General features: G+C 40.3%; 1 protein-coding gene across 1 annotated transcript in view; it reads left to right on the top strand.

Moving 5' to 3' along the window:
* Window positions 1-511: 511 nt before the first annotated feature.
* lingo2b (leucine rich repeat and Ig domain containing 2b) overlaps window positions 512-16,788 on the top strand; it is an 80,106-nt gene continuing 63,829 nt past the window's right edge. Inside the window, exon 1 of the mRNA XM_061844763.1 lies at window positions 512-1,107. The gene's annotated coding sequence lies outside the window, so the exon portion shown is untranslated. The remainder of the gene's footprint in view (window positions 1,108-16,788) is intronic.

The raw sequence follows: 16,788 nt of genomic DNA, 5'->3' as shown, positions 1-16,788 counted from the left end.
GCAACACAAACTAGGTCCAGGGCGGGCAGGATCCTTTTGGACTCTCCACATCCTGGCCACCAGCTCTTCCAGCTCCTTCCTTCAAAGCTAGCAGGTATTTGAAAAAAAAATGTTTCCCTCTGGCAATTAAGTCATGAAATTCTTGATCAGCGAAGCTAGTTTTTTCTGCCTTGTGCCATTGTTGGGCCACAGCCTTACATCATGCTGGTTCAATCAGTATTAGTTACAGAATATACACCCACGATCTGTCACTTTAAGCTGTTCCCTTTGCACAATTGTCATTACACTGATCTGTAATGGGAACCGCAAATGGGTAAAGACACTGTACAAGCTTAACACAATGTGGGACGTTGACACATTCTTATCTCTTATCTGTTCTAATTGAAGAAGACGCTGCATCTTGCACATCTGTGATTCTTATAAGGAATAGTTCCTATCAGCAGCAATGTCTCTTGTTCTTTTTTCTTGTTATTTTGTTGTTCTTTGTTCTTAATGTCGTACCAGGGCCAACTGCTGGAGAAAAATTCCTTGTGTGGTTTTACACACTTGGCCAATCAAGCTGATTCTGATTTCTGTAATAAATTACCCCCCAACATTAATAATACAAATATAACGTCAATGTAAGCTATTGTCCATTTATGAATGGAGTTTCATTTGAATTCACGCTTTTACTCTGAAGGTATATATACACATCAGTTTTTGTGCTGCTGCTTGCTTGATCATGCTCTCTCTTCCTCTCTCCCTCTATCTTTTTCATCCAGCACTGTGTAGATACCTCGCAAAATGTGGAGTAGCATCGGGAGGGAGGAGCTGCAGGGCAGCTGAGGAGAAGAAAACATACGAGAAAATAAATCCCCCCCAAAAAAACTTTTTTTGTGCAGGTAGTTTTTCCAAGGAAGTGCATGGCGACCAACTCAGACAGAGGATTGTCTTCGCAGTCAGTGCAATTGTGTTAGTTAGAGGGTTGGAGTGTGTGTGACAGAGAGGGAAACTCTGTAAGTGTGTTTGTTTATGTGTGTGTGCACGCACCCCCGGGCACGCACCCGTCAAGACTCTTCTTCCGCGATGTAAAGGTGGATTTTGACATATGAAGGAGCAGGTAACCAGGTAAGACTCATTACACTGTTTGGACTGAGTTGAATTCTCTTAATGTCTTTTCAGAATTTATTTCAATCTTCAACCCCAGGTAAATGACAATCGTGTCCAGTATGACTCTTTGTCAATGGACTGTTAACTCGGGAAAAAGGTATTGACACTTAATTTCATCAGCAGTACTAATACACGTAGTTTCTCTCTGGCCAAAAAGCGTTAGAAGTAATTGACTCCATCATAAATAAATGAATATTATCGTTGGCCTTACAAGTTTGGAAGGTGTTATGGTAAGCAATCCATTCACTGTGGGATTTTTATTGTGCAATGACACTTTTCTTTTTCAGGTGTTTCTAGGTTGATGAATCAGGGGTTGTGAAAAGGGGAGAAGGTGTACATGTTGGTGACTGGATGAAGAGCAATGGGTGTGAGGGGACTCCTCAATGATTATTGCAGCTAATGGGATGATGTCAGCAAGAATACGCAACAAGGTGGTCCCTAAAATGCACTGCCAGATAACACATATGAACTTGGTGCTGTGGTGTGAATCAAAGTGGCCTTGGAGAAGAGGAGCACTGTCCTTTTTAGTAGCCACCCCCCCCCCTCCCACTTCGCCTCTGAGTGCACCAAGATCTAAGAGCAATGCTTGAAAAAAAAAAAAAACAACTCAATTCTGACTTTAAGCAGGAGATATAGGGATGAATTATAAATGAGTTATGTCCCAGCTGAGGGACTCAGCTACTGTCTCCCGTCTCACTTCCAGAGCTTCAATTGGAAACTGAGTTATACGGTAATTGCAAGCAACTTAAGCCTAATTGTTCTCTTCTTTAGAAGGCAAAGCAAAGCTTACCTTAGACATAAAGTCGATGAATTACCTGCGATAACAGTGTGCTAACATGCGGCTTTTTATTTCCTTTTGTTCCTTTGGCCAAATGTATTCACATGCAGGGACTTTGTGGTCCATCAGGGCTTTGACAACCTTGCTGTCTTTCAACGACAGGGATGCTAATGGAGGAGAAATGAGGATCCAGGCATTACCGCTGCAAGATAAAGCAAGGGAGTGCGTCCGTGAGAGCGTGTGTGAGGCGTTTCCATGGCAACCTGACAGGGGTGTGTTTGGTCCCCGGAGATGGTGCGAAATTAGAGGCTGAGAGAGAGAGAGGAGAGAGAGAGAGAGAGAGAGAGGGAGAGAGAGAGAGAGAGAGAGAGAGAGAGAGAGATGAGCAGAGAAGAGGAAAGTCTCCCTTGTCAGGGGGTAAGGGGGATGGGAAAGAGATGATGGAGGGAAGAAGGGCAGGTAGGAGCGTTTCCCTCATCCTATTGTTTGTTTTCTCTTCTCCTCGCTGTGCTTGGCTCGCTCGCTGGTTTCTTAAACCTTCACATGCAACCTGTTTTTTTTAATTTGCCATTCCCAGCAACTTCTTGCCGTGGTTATATTTCTGTCACGAGGTTGTTTCCACTATCATCAGACGTGCATTAGGATGCATTGCACGATTTCATCCTTTTGTTGTTCCTGAATAGATTCTTTGCATCATTTGCTTATATTCGATGCAACCTGTATCCTAATAAAAACTGTTTTTGACTGAAGTAATGAGTTCCTATCCCTGCCAAAAAGCACCACTCATGACTGCTGTTGTCATCTTGGTACTTTTTCTTTTCTCAGATGGTGCCAGTGTTAGAAAATAAAAAGGAAATCAGTGCAACTCTTTACTATGAGCGATTTCTCCTATTATTCATTGTATACAGTATTCAAAGAATGAATGCCATTTATTGTCAGTATACTACTGTTCACCGAAATAGAACTTCAGTGCATAGAAAAAAGCAAGAGGAAAATGAATAAACAAATGAATAAAATAGATATGTAAAACAGAGGCAGCACGGTGGTGCAGCTGTAAAGCGTTGGCCTTACAGTACTGGTGACCTGGCTTAAATCTCAGACCCGCCTGTCTGGAGTTTGCATGCTCTCCCAGTACAAGCGTGGGTTTTCTCTGGTCACTCCAGTTTTCTTCCACATCCCAAAAACGTGCATTAATTGGACAATTGTGAGTGCGACTGTCGTCCGTCTCCATGTGCCCTGTGATTGACTGGCAACCAGTTCAGGGTGTACCCAGCCTCCTGCCCATTGACAGCTGGGATAGGCTCAAGCACTCCCACAACCCTTGTGAGGATATAGTAAGTGGCTAAGAAAATGGAATGGATGGATGGATGTGTAAAACAGAGGCGGCACGGTGGTCCAACTGTAAAGCATTGGCCTGACAGTTCAGAGGACTGGGTTTAAAATCCTGGCCCTGCCTGTGGAGAGTTTGCATGTTCTCCACATGCCTGTGTGGATTTTCTCCTGGCGCTCCGGTTTACTCCCACATTTCAAAAACATGCATTTATTGGAGACTCTGAATTGCCCCGAGGTGTGATTATGGGTGCGGCTGTTTGTCTCAATGCACCCTGCGATTGGCTGGCAACCAGTTCAGGGTGTACCCTGCCTCTTGCCTGTTGACAGCTGGGATAGGCTCCAGCACTCCTGCGACCCTGATGAGGATAAGTAGCTGAGAAAATGGGTGAATAGATGGATAGATGTTGAAATCAGCATGCCTTCACATTACTAGCGTGGCTAGAGGAAAAATGAGAAAGAGATGATGGAGGGAAGAATTATTTTCCAAGAATTATACCAGAAATTCAATGAACTTGTAAATATTATTTCAACAATGCAGCTGACATACACTATTCCTGTGACTATGTAATAATATAATTTATTTATTGATCAACAATCTCAAATAATCAAAGTAATTTCATCTAATTAATCAGAAAACCACCACTGACTTTTGTAAAATGCCAGAAGCCACCAGGTATCAACAAGTGGGATTACACAATACAGTGGTACCTCTACTTACAAAATTAATTTGTTCCAGAAGTCGTTTCATCGCGTGAATTTTTTGTAAGCAGAAGCACTTTTTGCTTGTAAATAGCCTAATTTGTTCCAGGTTCCCTCCTGCCAAGAATAATCATTCAAAGTACATAATGTAACGAATAAGAAAAATTGTGTTCATTCACCTTTGGCGTTGACCGATTATGAGAAGAGAAAGGTGTGAGGGACAGAAGAGGAAGCAAACGTTTCACAGCTGAGATAAAACATACATATGAATTTATGCACGCACAATACTTAATTCCACTGAAGTTTCTTTGGGCCCATGGTGAATATTGATGAATAAACTTGCAAAAAAAAAAACAAAATTAAAAACTCTCAAAAATGTTGTACTTTTCCAATGTGTGCTAGCGTGATTCAGTGACAGTCGAGTGCCAAAGGGAAATGAAAAGCATCATGGGTATAGATTTACATCCCTCCTAGCCATTGGGGTGCCAGGAAGATGCTGTGGCGATAGCTAATGGGAGAGCAGCTCAATTGCGCCACACAAACCAAGATACAGGATGTTTACGTTCGGTGGAATTTGGGGGCTGCGAATCCGGCACCTATTTTTTCATTTCTTATCCTGAATATTCTTTTGTTACTAGAGATAATATTTATCAGAGGAGGTGTTTCATAACCTTACTTTTTTTGTTACTAGAGATGTTCATAAGTTGAGGTGAACATATTTGACTTTAATTTTTGATAGTAAGTGTGATGACCACACCCACACTTTCTTGAATAAAACAATGATTGTGATTCGCTGTAAATACCTCTACTTATCAAAAACATTTTCCCAGACAATAAATTCACAAATTCAATTGATAGATTTTTCTTTGTTAATCCTGTTCAGGGTCACAGGGAATGTAGTAGCTATCTGAAAGCACACTGGACTAACCACCGGTGAATCCCAGCATTTATGAATATGCAATATTATGTGGGAATTGATCACACATCAGCTCCATGAAAGTCATCTATATGAGGCACTATAATTTTGCACAAATGTATATTTAGAAAATAGTTGACCATACTTGTAGTACAATGATTTAGATAAATTTTCCTTTGTTGGATTTATAGGAAGGTATGTAAATTGTTTCACATCTGATCAGTTGTACGCAGTGTAACACACCTACGACCAGTGACAAATAATAATAATTCAACACCATGATACAATATACAGTTATGAAGACTCACCATTTTTCCTTTTTGTTTCAATGTTAGCTAATTATGACAAGATGACAAAAAAAAAAAAAAATCAACAGAACAGAGTTCGTCTTATCCATTTTGATATTATAATCCAGTCCTATCCAATCCTACTCTTCATACAATTCCAAAAAGTTTGAAAGTGTACTTAATTGCAGAAAAGAGACATATCACAAGCCTAACTCAAATGCAAGAGAAGGACTAGGCAATCTAACAATAAGAATAGAATGAACATAAACGCAGACTGCCAGTAATTGTCTAGACAGGTTAGGGCCTGGTTGATGAGACTATCTGAAATCAATGCACATCAGACAGCAAGGAGCACAATGCAAAGACAGGAAAAACATGATTGATCCAACCAAAACGTAACTGATAAACAAAACCTAAACACAATATCAGAAGTCAAGACAGGTGTGCTTTAACAGCATTTCTTGTCTGTGTGTATCTTGAGTGTGAGAAATCCCTGCAGGTCTTTGAGCAAGGACAATGTAAACGTTCATTTTAATCGATCATAAATTTTTGCAGAAAAAAATAAATATTTATACTCTGAGAATCACATTGACAAGTCTGTCAAGAACTATGGTTCAATCAGAAGAGTTCAATTAGAATACCAACATAGTTTCTGAAAAGATGAAATCCACTCAAAAAATGCCTACATCACTGGGACAACTTCAAATGAGAACACACATTTCCTGTGTGAGAAAATGTAAGAAATGAAAGAAAATGGATTTCTGAATTGGTATGGCTTATTGGGAAATTGTCATTGCTTTCTGGAAATATTCTCAAAATAGACCTCAAAATAGTGTTGGCCTGATGGTTGGGATATGGAGCCAAAATTAAAACTCAAAATATGATGGCATTCAGTCAAATACGGTGGAATGTTTTCCTGGAAAAAAAATAATACAATGTATTACAATGGAGCCCCGCTCTTCACAGGGGATAGTGACATGGCAATTTCCACAAATATACAGCGCTCTACCTGAAAGTGATTTTAATTACAGACATTAATAGTATAAACTATGGATGCATGATTTTGGTCAAAATAATAATCAGGATTATTTTGATGGACATCAAAATCATTATTAATGATTATTAATCATGATTAGTCCTCGTGTAAGGGAAAAGGTTTATTTTTATTGGACTACTTTTTAAACAAACAATATGGAACAGTTTTTAGTGCTAAATGAATCTTTAAATAAGAATAACTAATAGATAGTCGTAAAAAAGAAATGTATTCCCCAAAAATTCTAGCACTAACTCAATAAATGTGCTATTACAAAGTGCATTAACAAATTGCAACCTAATCAAAGGAAATAGTTAATACATCCATCCATCCATCCATCCATCCATCCATCCATTTTCTTAGCCGCTTATTCTCACAAGGGTCGCAAAAGTGCTGGAGACTATCCGAGCAGTCAACGGCAGGAGGCAGGGTACACCCTGAACTGGTTGCCAGCCAATCGCAGGGTAGATAGAGACAAACAGCCACACTCACAATCACACCTAGGGGAAATTTAGAGTGTCCAGTTAATGTTCAATGTTTTTGGGATATGGGAGGAAACCGCAGTGCCCGTAGAAAACCCATGCAGGCACAGGGAGAACATGCAAACTCCACACAGGCGGTGCTGGAATCGAACCCTGGACCTCAGAACTGTGAGGCCAACACAGCTGTCCCACCCACCGTGCCACCACAGTTAATACATACAACACAAATACACAGCGCCGACTTTTTGTTTCAAAATCACTGTCATCAATACAGTGTAGTGAATTTTCAAGGACAAGTACATTATTGTTCTGCTTGAGCTGGCTCACCTGGCTGCTTGTTGGTTGAGCAAATGTGTCTATGAGGTAAGAAATAAATCTTTTGTTAGCCATCTAATTCTGAAAATGTGCCTGCAAGATTCATTCAGAATAGTTTCAAATTGTGACAGTCTGGTTAGTTAGCATGACATTGTGCATTGATTTTCTCTACCGTGACTTGTATGAGTTGGCAGCTAGCCTAGAGGAAGATCTGGGGTCAGGATGCTTTGCTACACTGAAGCCGCAACAATCGAACCCAGACAACTGTACTCGTTTTGTTTTGTTGTTGATTGTTTGACTTTTGATCCAAAAGGCTTTCTTGTTTTAAGGGTTTTAAATAGGAAGTCTTCCTACTTACTGTATGGGCTTTTTTATGCCATAGATGGTGCATCTGATTGATTTTGATGCAAAATAAACCACTGGGATAGGCTTCAGCCACTGTACATGGACGCATGTTGCAGCCACATATTGAACTTCGCTATACCTCTGTGTGACCGACAGTTTATTTTCTTTTTTTAAATACGCATTGGACTCATTTGAGAACAATGCATATTTAAAAAAAAAAAGTCTGTCGGGGTGAAGTTTACTGAAGATTAACATGTGGTCGCAACACACTTCGTGTACGTTGGAGACGACTCCCTGCCGTTTTTTTTTTTTTTTTTTTTTTTTAAACTTATTTCTCAAATGTCGTGTGTATTTGGTTGGGCTCCATCCATCATGTTTAATTGCCGAAATCCATCGATCTTTTCTCGTCTTTTCTGATGGTATTCTATAGAATGATCTCTTTGAATATCTGTCTCGTCTGTTGTAACAACCAACAGCACAACAAGTCTTGGGCATTGTGAATATTCTCCTCTGGTTCAATGTCAAACAGCTCTTTTTGACCGGCAATATGGCGCCGTGAAAATGGTGAAATCACGTGCACGAGCTCTATGTCAGTAGGTGGCAACATTTAGCTAATTACTTTGATTAGTGATGTGTCACGTGGTGATGACAGTAGCATTGTTGCTCGCAAAGCTGTACGGTGACAATGATGGAAAGGTTTTTGAAAAGGAAAGATGCTAAATTCTGATTAGCGCCCAAGTATAAGTGGAGTTCAAAAGAAACCACAGACGGTTGGCTTCCATAAAGTCTCTGGCATGAGGCAATATAGTGAAAGCTATCTTTCACTTAGATTTACTCTCACCAGAAATCCAACAATTATGAGTCCCTTGTGCTTGGTGTGTGGTGATCCAACAGTCCAATAGTTCCAAGTAAGCTTAAATGGCATCTCCAAATGAAAACCCTTCACTTCAAAACAAGAAAGCAAAGTATTTTGTTTTGCCTTTGTGTACACGCGGGGGAACAAGCAACAATGAGAAAAAAAAACAAAGATAAATGAGAATCCCTTAAAACAAGCTCTCACTTTGCTGAACTTGTAGCCAAATTTAAAAAGTCACACACTGTGGCAGAGACACGAATACTTCCTGCCTGTAAAGCCATTGTAAATGAGATGCTTGGACCTAAAGCTGCTCAAGAAATAGCCAAAATCCCTCTTTCATTCAACACTATTTCCAGACGCATCGGTGACATGTCTGCAGACATCGAAAGTTTGGTTTTGGAAAGAGTCCGCATCAGTGGTAGGTTTGCAGGCAACTTGACAACTCCACTGATCATAGTGGACATGCCCAACACCTGCCTAATGTGCAGTTTGTGGATAGATATGCAAAAAGAGAGAACTTTTTTCCAAGACATTGCAACAAAAAACAACAAGAGAGGAAATGTTCCGGTGTGACGGTCTGAGCGCTCCCCTGTGCTGAAAAGTCTCCTTGTGATGAATGCACATGCGTTATTAACAGGGGAAATCTGTCAGGCCTAGGTGTCACATTGAGCGAGTAAATTATGATTAGTAAATGGATTTTGTGTTTGTTTGATTTTTATTCACTATGCTATGTGAGAATGACTGTATGCTGTTCATATAGATGAGATTGATTTTTACATTTTCAACTGGTGGTGTGCCATGGGATTTTTTTGAATGAAAAAAGTGTGCCTTGTGGCTCAAAAAATGTTGAAAAACATGGGTCTAAGGAACTGGCATCCAGAACAGTTCACCCTCCATGCCTCAGAAAAAAAAAAAAAACAGCAACCCAATTCTAATACTCCAGAGAACGTACACACCAAAGACATAAATGAAAGGGAGATTTATTGGCCAAGTTCAAAGTCAAAAGGAATGTGTCTTTGGTGTTTGGACCCACTCAAGAGCTCCAGCAAACAAGATAGTATCACAAAATATGCAATATATTTAGGACAAAAACACATACAGTAAATGCAGAAAGTTGTTATGCAATGTAAAGTAACCATTTGTGCAGTAATACTGATGCAACAACATTGTGCAATTCACACGATTGACAATTGTGTAAATGATGAAGAGTCACCAAGCATTTTTAAGCAACCAACAGTGCAGTAACACTGATCAACACCAGTTATCTAAGTAATAAAGAGTAACAAGGCTACAGTAATAAATGCAGTGTTATTATAAATCAACTGTAGTTAAATGGCATGGGGAAAGTGTGAATTGTCAATGGGGCCTACCTGAAAAAAGGAGCTGGAATGGGTTGTGACTAGGATTTCAGTTCGGTTCTAGTACCATCCAAGTCCTCAAGAGTGGGCAGGGAGGTACCAAGTCTTAACTGTCCGTAGTATTTGGATGTTGTCATTCATTGTAGCAGCATCAAACCAGACTGTGATGGATTAACACAGAACTGATTCAATGACTGCTGTGTAAAACTGCCTGAAAAACTCTTGTTGCAGCTGCAAGAAGTGTATCCTCTGCTGGGTCTTTTTCAGGTTGAAGTTAATGTTGGTCTCCCACTTCAGATCATTAGAAACTGCAATTTCCAGGAACTTAAAGCTTTGACGGTTGACACAGAGTGGTTGTACAGTGGGAGAGGCAGTTGCTGCAAATTGTTTCCTAATGTCTATGATGATTTCTACAATCTTAAGTGTATTCCGCTTCAGGAGTGTGTTGGCCACAACTTTAGATGCACATGAAAGAGGTCCGTCGTCGACAGTCCATAATAAAAGATAAGTAAATATGAGAAATCTGTACAATCATCAAATGAAGGTTGCGATGTTTATGTTTGTTCAGATGTCGTTCCACTGAGCACTTGCACATTAAAAATGCAGCAAGTAACACTGTTCAGTTGTTATTGTAGATGAATTTTTAGTTTGACAGAGAAGAAACAGCTAGTCTGTGGGGCCCTTTTGCTGGCATGTGATTAGCATTGCAGATGTGGGTTACTGTAGGAATCAGTTACACCAAATTCAAGGTTCCCCCATCTCTACTGTGTGATTAAAATTCAGCAGTGATGCGTGGGAATTTCACAGCACAATAACGCTCTTATGTTTCCAGTGCTCAAGAACCAAAGGCGAAGTTTAATGTTGGATACAAAAATAACAATAAAAAACACATCTCTTTTGTACAGATTTTGGGAGTCAGTATTTTGTGTGGAAATTTGAAGTAGGAGGCTGCTGTAAAAACACCACAGACACTTGTATTCTCTGTTACTATCATTATAATTATATAAGTATCATTATCTTAAGGTTATTTCTGGTAATGGAAATTTTAAAAAATAATTGAAAAAATTTTGTTAAAATCTAGTAATAAATGTGACTCATTCTAATCGATGTCCTTTTATCCTTAATCATCCCAAAACTAAAAACATTGACTGGTTTGACTATAATTTGGTGAAAAATCAAAATGAAGACAGTCATTATCTAATTATTAATGAAAGTGTCAACCCTATTCATCTAAAAAAATCAATATATCGTGGCTACAACCTACAAACACACACGCACACATAGCAACGCAGATAGTCTCACGCACACACACACACACACACAACACACACACACACACACACACACACACGTCACTTATTTGTCCACACCTCTCGTGTAACAGGCTGTCATGTTTTATTAACATACTGTATGACGAGGTTGTTGGTTGCCTTAATAAATAGCTAACAAAAAGCGCCACTCCTTTTGCCTTGGGGTTGTTCCCTACCACATACCCTGACCAGCACCTTACCCAAACCTTTTTTTTTTGTCACTGTCATCGGGTAGGAGACAGCGTACACTCTGAACTGTTTGCCACCCAATCACAGGCCACATGGAGATAAACAACAATCGCACTCACAATCACACCTGAGAGCAATTTAGCGTATCCAATTAGTGCATGTTTTGGGGATGTGAGAGGAAAACCGGCGTGCCTGGGGAAAACCCACGCCAGCACGGGGAGAACATGCCAACTCTATCCAGGCCGGGTCGAGATTGAACCCTGGTCCTCCGAAACTGAGTCCAACGCTTTACAGCTGTGCCAACATGCGCCCCTGAATTATAATAATTACTAATATTTTTTTGTACTGTAATATCATTATTATTTTTTTCAAAAATTTCTGAAGTAGTGTTAACTTTTAATCACACCTTACAGTATGTTTTGATTTGAAAATATTTCAATAAATTTCCATTTCCTTTCCATGGAACATTTACAGCAATTACAATGTGACAACTTTCAAATCAAAACAACAAAAATATAAACTAGAATTGAAATGAATAGCTGGATGAAACATAACACAACACTGGTCATATATCCACAACAAATATATGAGGAGGGACTTCAGAACTCATTTATATTTGAATATCAACTCGAAAAATGTAATTCTGTCCAAAGAGGAATCAAGTATCTTTAGAGCACCAAAACAAAAATGCATGCTAAAATCAACCAGTTAAAAAAAAAAATCCTCTGTGAATGCCTTCTGGATTCTGGAAGTCCAACCCACTTTTTGTAAGCACTTTGGTGCAATTTATTGTGTTATAGATTTGACAAAAATCCCACTTGCAGATTTATGTGACTATTTCATTGCAATTATTTTTCTTGTTCATACCTCAAAATTTTGGAAAAAAATGCAGATTATGACACAATCAACTTTTGTTTTTTGAATCCATTATTTAGCGTCAGATATATAAAGTAGCGTAGACAACTATTGTACATACACAGGCTTATAATGGGGAAATTTATAATCCAGTAAATTTTAATGCGTCATACACGTATCAGTCTCAAGACGGGGAGGACATTTGTCCAGGTGTTCTGGCCCGCCGTACCTTTCCCCTGTGGATTTTTAATGCACCACATATGGTCGGCCAGGGTGGAGGTGACCATTGTAATACTTGACATAAGATCACTTTTGGTGGGGTGAGACCTTTTTCAGGTGGGAGTTGGCTCCTGCCTTGGGGGCTAATGGTGGTTGGGGGCACTCCAGAAGTGATAGGGGTGGGGCAGAGTTCGCTGGCGCTGGGTGAGTGGTGGGGGTCCTTGCCCCTCCTTTTGTGACTGGTCAGGACAATTGCATTAGACTAGGGGACCACCCCGGTCCTGCGGAGTTTGTGGTGTCCTCCTAGCTAGGTCCCCCGCAAAATGGTCTTGCTTCACTGTATTGATATCAACAATATAAAAATAAATTTAACTGATATGATGATTGTTTTTTTTTTTTAGTTCTCTGCTTTTTTTGGTAATTTGGCTTATATTTTACATCGCCTATTTATATACTGGTAAATATTTACAGAATATTTGTATTCCAATTACCAGTACCAGCTATTCAAAATATAGATATAGATATATATTAAATGCATTTTACAATGGGAGAAAGTTGAAAGTTGAATTCAAGTTTTCAATGGTCCGGTCCTGTGACAGAATTATGGTTTCTCATGTGGCCCCTTCTAAAATTTAATTCCCACCCCTATGCTAACCAGTCTTCCACGGTGCCACCCGATATGGTGTTCATTCACAAATAAATTCCATAGACACGGTATAGACTTTGTTTGTGCTGGGACCATTAATAATAACAGAGATTATATTAAGATATCAACTCACAGGTTCTTATAGATGTTCGTAAACGTATCCCAGCGTACCACTCATCAGTACCACTGCGTCGTTCATTCCCCACATCTTATCCTCCCTTCATATCAAATCAAATCAAAAGCCTTTATTGTCATTATGACTGTGCATATAATACGAGTTAAACTCCACAAGGTGTTTAAACCAGTATAATACAAGAGAATAAAACATATTAGAGTTAAGATAAAATAACTAGGCACAGTTATTTCTAAAAAAAAAAAATGAAAAATTCAAGTCAAAGTAACATTATTTTCAGGTGTGTTATATGTACATGAAATACAACATAACTGAAACAGTATTCCTTTCAAACCTATGGTCTTAAAATAGACTAAAGCGTTTAAAAAAAAATTGAATAAACAAACGAGTCAGTCTAAAATATGTACATTGTGCCTTTTACTATAGAGAATATAACCGATATGGTCAACCCGGCTAATTTAACAAGAATCATAGTCAGTGGGTATGTCCACCGTGCTGTAAGGGCAGCGAATACTGTGCTTAAAGTGCTTCATTTCATTAAGTCTACAGTGAAATGTGGTGGTTGCCAGGGAGGGTAATGATAATGCAGGCAAAACAGAGAGGGGGTTGAGCTTCTTAACTGCTTGGTGGAAGAAACTGTCTTTTAACCTGTTGGTTTTGGCCCAAATATTCTTCAGCCTCCTCCCTGATGGCAGAGGCAGTGGGATGAGTGAGTGGGTCACCGGTGATCCTAGTGGTCTTGCGGTTGAGGTGGGTGTTATAAATGTCCACAAGGAGGGGAGAGTGCCACTGATGATCCTCTCAGCCACTCTCACAGTGTATTGCAGGATTATGCGGAAGGAGGTGGTGCAAGCGCCGTACCACACTGTGGTGTGGCTAGACAGGACACTCTCAATCATTCTTCTGTATAAGGAGATCATGATGGGGGACATAGCTCTCGCTCTTTTCAGTTTCTGCAGGAAGTAGAGCTGTTGTTTTTAGGCAGTGCTGTGGTGTTAGTGGTTCAGGACAAGTCTTCGGAGAGTAGTCCATGATGGTCTGGATACCACACCACAGGCTCCTGGTGTGTTTGCTGTCACTGATGCAGTCGGCAGTCCTCCTGGAGTACTGCGTCTTAGCTTCTCTGATGTCGAGTGACAGGTTGGCCCTGGCTGTCCTTAAGCTCACCTCATCCCTACCTCTGAAGGAAGCATTCCAGGCCTCCAGGAGCCTGTGGACTTCCCCTGTTAGCCATGGCTTCTGATGGGCCCTGATGGAGAAAGTTCTGGAGACCATAATGTCATCCATCCACTTCCACATGTAGGCAGTGATGATTTCTGTGTACTCCTGGCAGTCTGCGATGGTAATATGTGTGTCTGAACATGCTCCAGTCTGTGGTGGCAAAACATCATTAAGGTGTTTACAGTCTTTTCTTCCATATGGTGGCACTGAAAAGATTATTGCACATTTGTAAACAGTTATTGCACAAAGAATTAACAAAAGCAAAGACAATAGAAAATGCAGTTGCATAAAGTTTCATTACAGAGGTGAGATAGTGTTTATGTTCAGTGGTCGCGAGTTTAAGTTGTTGATGGCTCCAGGGAAAATAGCTGTCCTCGAGTCTGTTTGTATGGGTTTTATGGGGGCTGTAACACCAGATGGTTCTTTCTGAGCACTCTCAGGAAGTGGAGTCGCTGCTCGAACCTTTTCAACACTGTTGTGGTATTTACAGTGCAGGTAAGGTTGTCGGGGATGCAGACTCCCAGAAATCTGAAGGAGTGGACCCCCTCCATAGACTCCCCATTGATGAACCATGAGGCCATGTCTGTGCCTCATTTCAAGAAGTCCTGGATGATTTCGATCATTTTTTTTGTTTTTTAGTGTGAGGTTGATTACCAAACACCACTTTGACAGTTTTTCAACCTCATCACTGTAGGCTGACACATTTCCTTCTGAGATGAGCCTGACCACGGTACCATGGTATTGCCAGCAAACCTCTCCGACGGAGTTACTGGGATGGATTTGGTGTGCAGGCATGTGTGTATAGAGTTCAGGAGAGGAATCAGTACTCAACCTTGATGGGAGCCTTTGCTGAGGGGAATGGAAGAAAAGAGGTATGGGCCAAGTCAGACTGATTGTGGACAGTTTGTGGTAAAGTCCTTATTCCATCAGCAGATGATTGTATTAAAAGCTAAGTTAAAGTCTGTGAAGAGCATCCTCGCATAGTCCCCTTGATATTCCAGGTGGCTCAGTACAGTGTCAAGAGCTATTGCGCTGGTGTCCTCGGTGGACCTTCCTTCCAAATTGGTGAGGGTCAAGTTTGTGAGGTAGTGAGTCCCTAATGTGACGTGAAACCAGCCTCTCAAAGTACTTCATGATTACAGGCACAAGTGCAACGGGCTTGTAATCTTTAGGACTGCGAAGGCTAGCTTTTTGGGGATGGGGATGATTGTTGTCAATTTCAAGCAAGAGAAGATGATTGTTGATTGATCATTTCAAGGAACAGTTGAAGATATTTGTGAAAACACCAGGAAGCTGACTAGCACAGGCTTTCAATACCTTACTAGGCACTCCATCTGGGACAGCAGCCTTCCTGCTTTTTACAATCCTAAGCAAATGTCTCACTTTGTGTTCCTGAACCATCAGTGCTGTTTATCGGAGGTGGATGTCTTGAGACTGAATCTGACCTATCAGTCTCACAGCTAGCAAAGAAACTGTTTAGTTCCTCTGCCAGTAAGGTATACATGTTGGCACACATCTGGCTGTTCTTGTTGTTTGTGATGTGATGAAATACCTCCCACATCTTTTTGGAGTTATGTTCTGTGAAGCACTCCTCAATGTTCATTTTGTAGGCTGGTAAGGCCTCTTTGATGCCTCTCTTTGAGTCAGCTCTGGCAGCGCTCTACTGTGCCTCGTCCCCTAACCTGAAGATGGCGTTATTGCATCTCAGGAGTACCTGAGTCTCCCGGGTCATCTAGGATTTTTTTTTTTTTTTGTCAAACCGTGTCCAGGTTCAGTGGCTGATCCAAGTTCGCGTTTGTTGCCTTTAGCAACACCGACAATTTCAATTGCTACAAAACTAAACTACACACATGTTCACCATTTTTACAGATTGGTTTTAGCTTACAATCACGTAGGAATTCTCGAAATGAATGGATTTTTCTTCAGCGTATACCAGCAAGGCTCCATGCTAATGCTAGTCCTACAACAGAATGTTTACCTTAAGTGACGTCAGACGTCAGCCACATGAAAGGAGTCGTTTTTCAGACACAGGAAACTAGGTCAAAGTTCAAGGGATTTGATTCATCTACACTTACGTTTTTCGGAAAAAAAACATTGAAAAGGTTATGCATTTTATGGTACAGCTGAACATATATTTTTGTCTCTAAAATAATTTGCGTTAAAGATTAGACATTCCATAGACTTTAAATAATCACACTACATACAGAGAGGGAATTATATGTATGTGTACATATGTACATTTATTATTAATCTTCATTTATTTTAAATATGTGTGCTTGTTTTCATGTGCTTGACTGACTAAAACTTAGCTGTTAGCTTGAAGAAACAACTATTAGTGAAAGCTACACTCGAGATGCTGTTAAAATCAGCCATGAGTATGTTCACTTCGTAGTATGTCATTCCCCTTGCAAATGGCCCCGTCACACCATGACGTTCTTGTCAGTGTTCTATAGCGTTTGAGGAAACGTTGGTAGTCGCCCATGGTAATTTTACACACTGCAGAACGTTCAAGAACGTTCGTGGAACGTTTTACTAACGTTCACCGAGCGTTGCACGCGTTTGGCTATCGTTAGTCAGTCGTTACTCTAGCGTTACTTGGTTGTTACTTATCGTTTGTCACCGTCGGACCGTCATCACTGGGGTTTTCATGGTGTTTAGGGTCTCC

This window comes from Syngnathoides biaculeatus, chromosome 15, assembly GCF_019802595.1.
Source record: "Syngnathoides biaculeatus isolate LvHL_M chromosome 15, ASM1980259v1, whole genome shotgun sequence".
NCBI classification, from domain to species: domain Eukaryota; kingdom Metazoa; phylum Chordata; class Actinopteri; order Syngnathiformes; family Syngnathidae; genus Syngnathoides; species Syngnathoides biaculeatus.
Note: the sequence above shows the minus strand (reverse complement) of the source record. Positions and strands in the feature narration are given on the sequence as shown.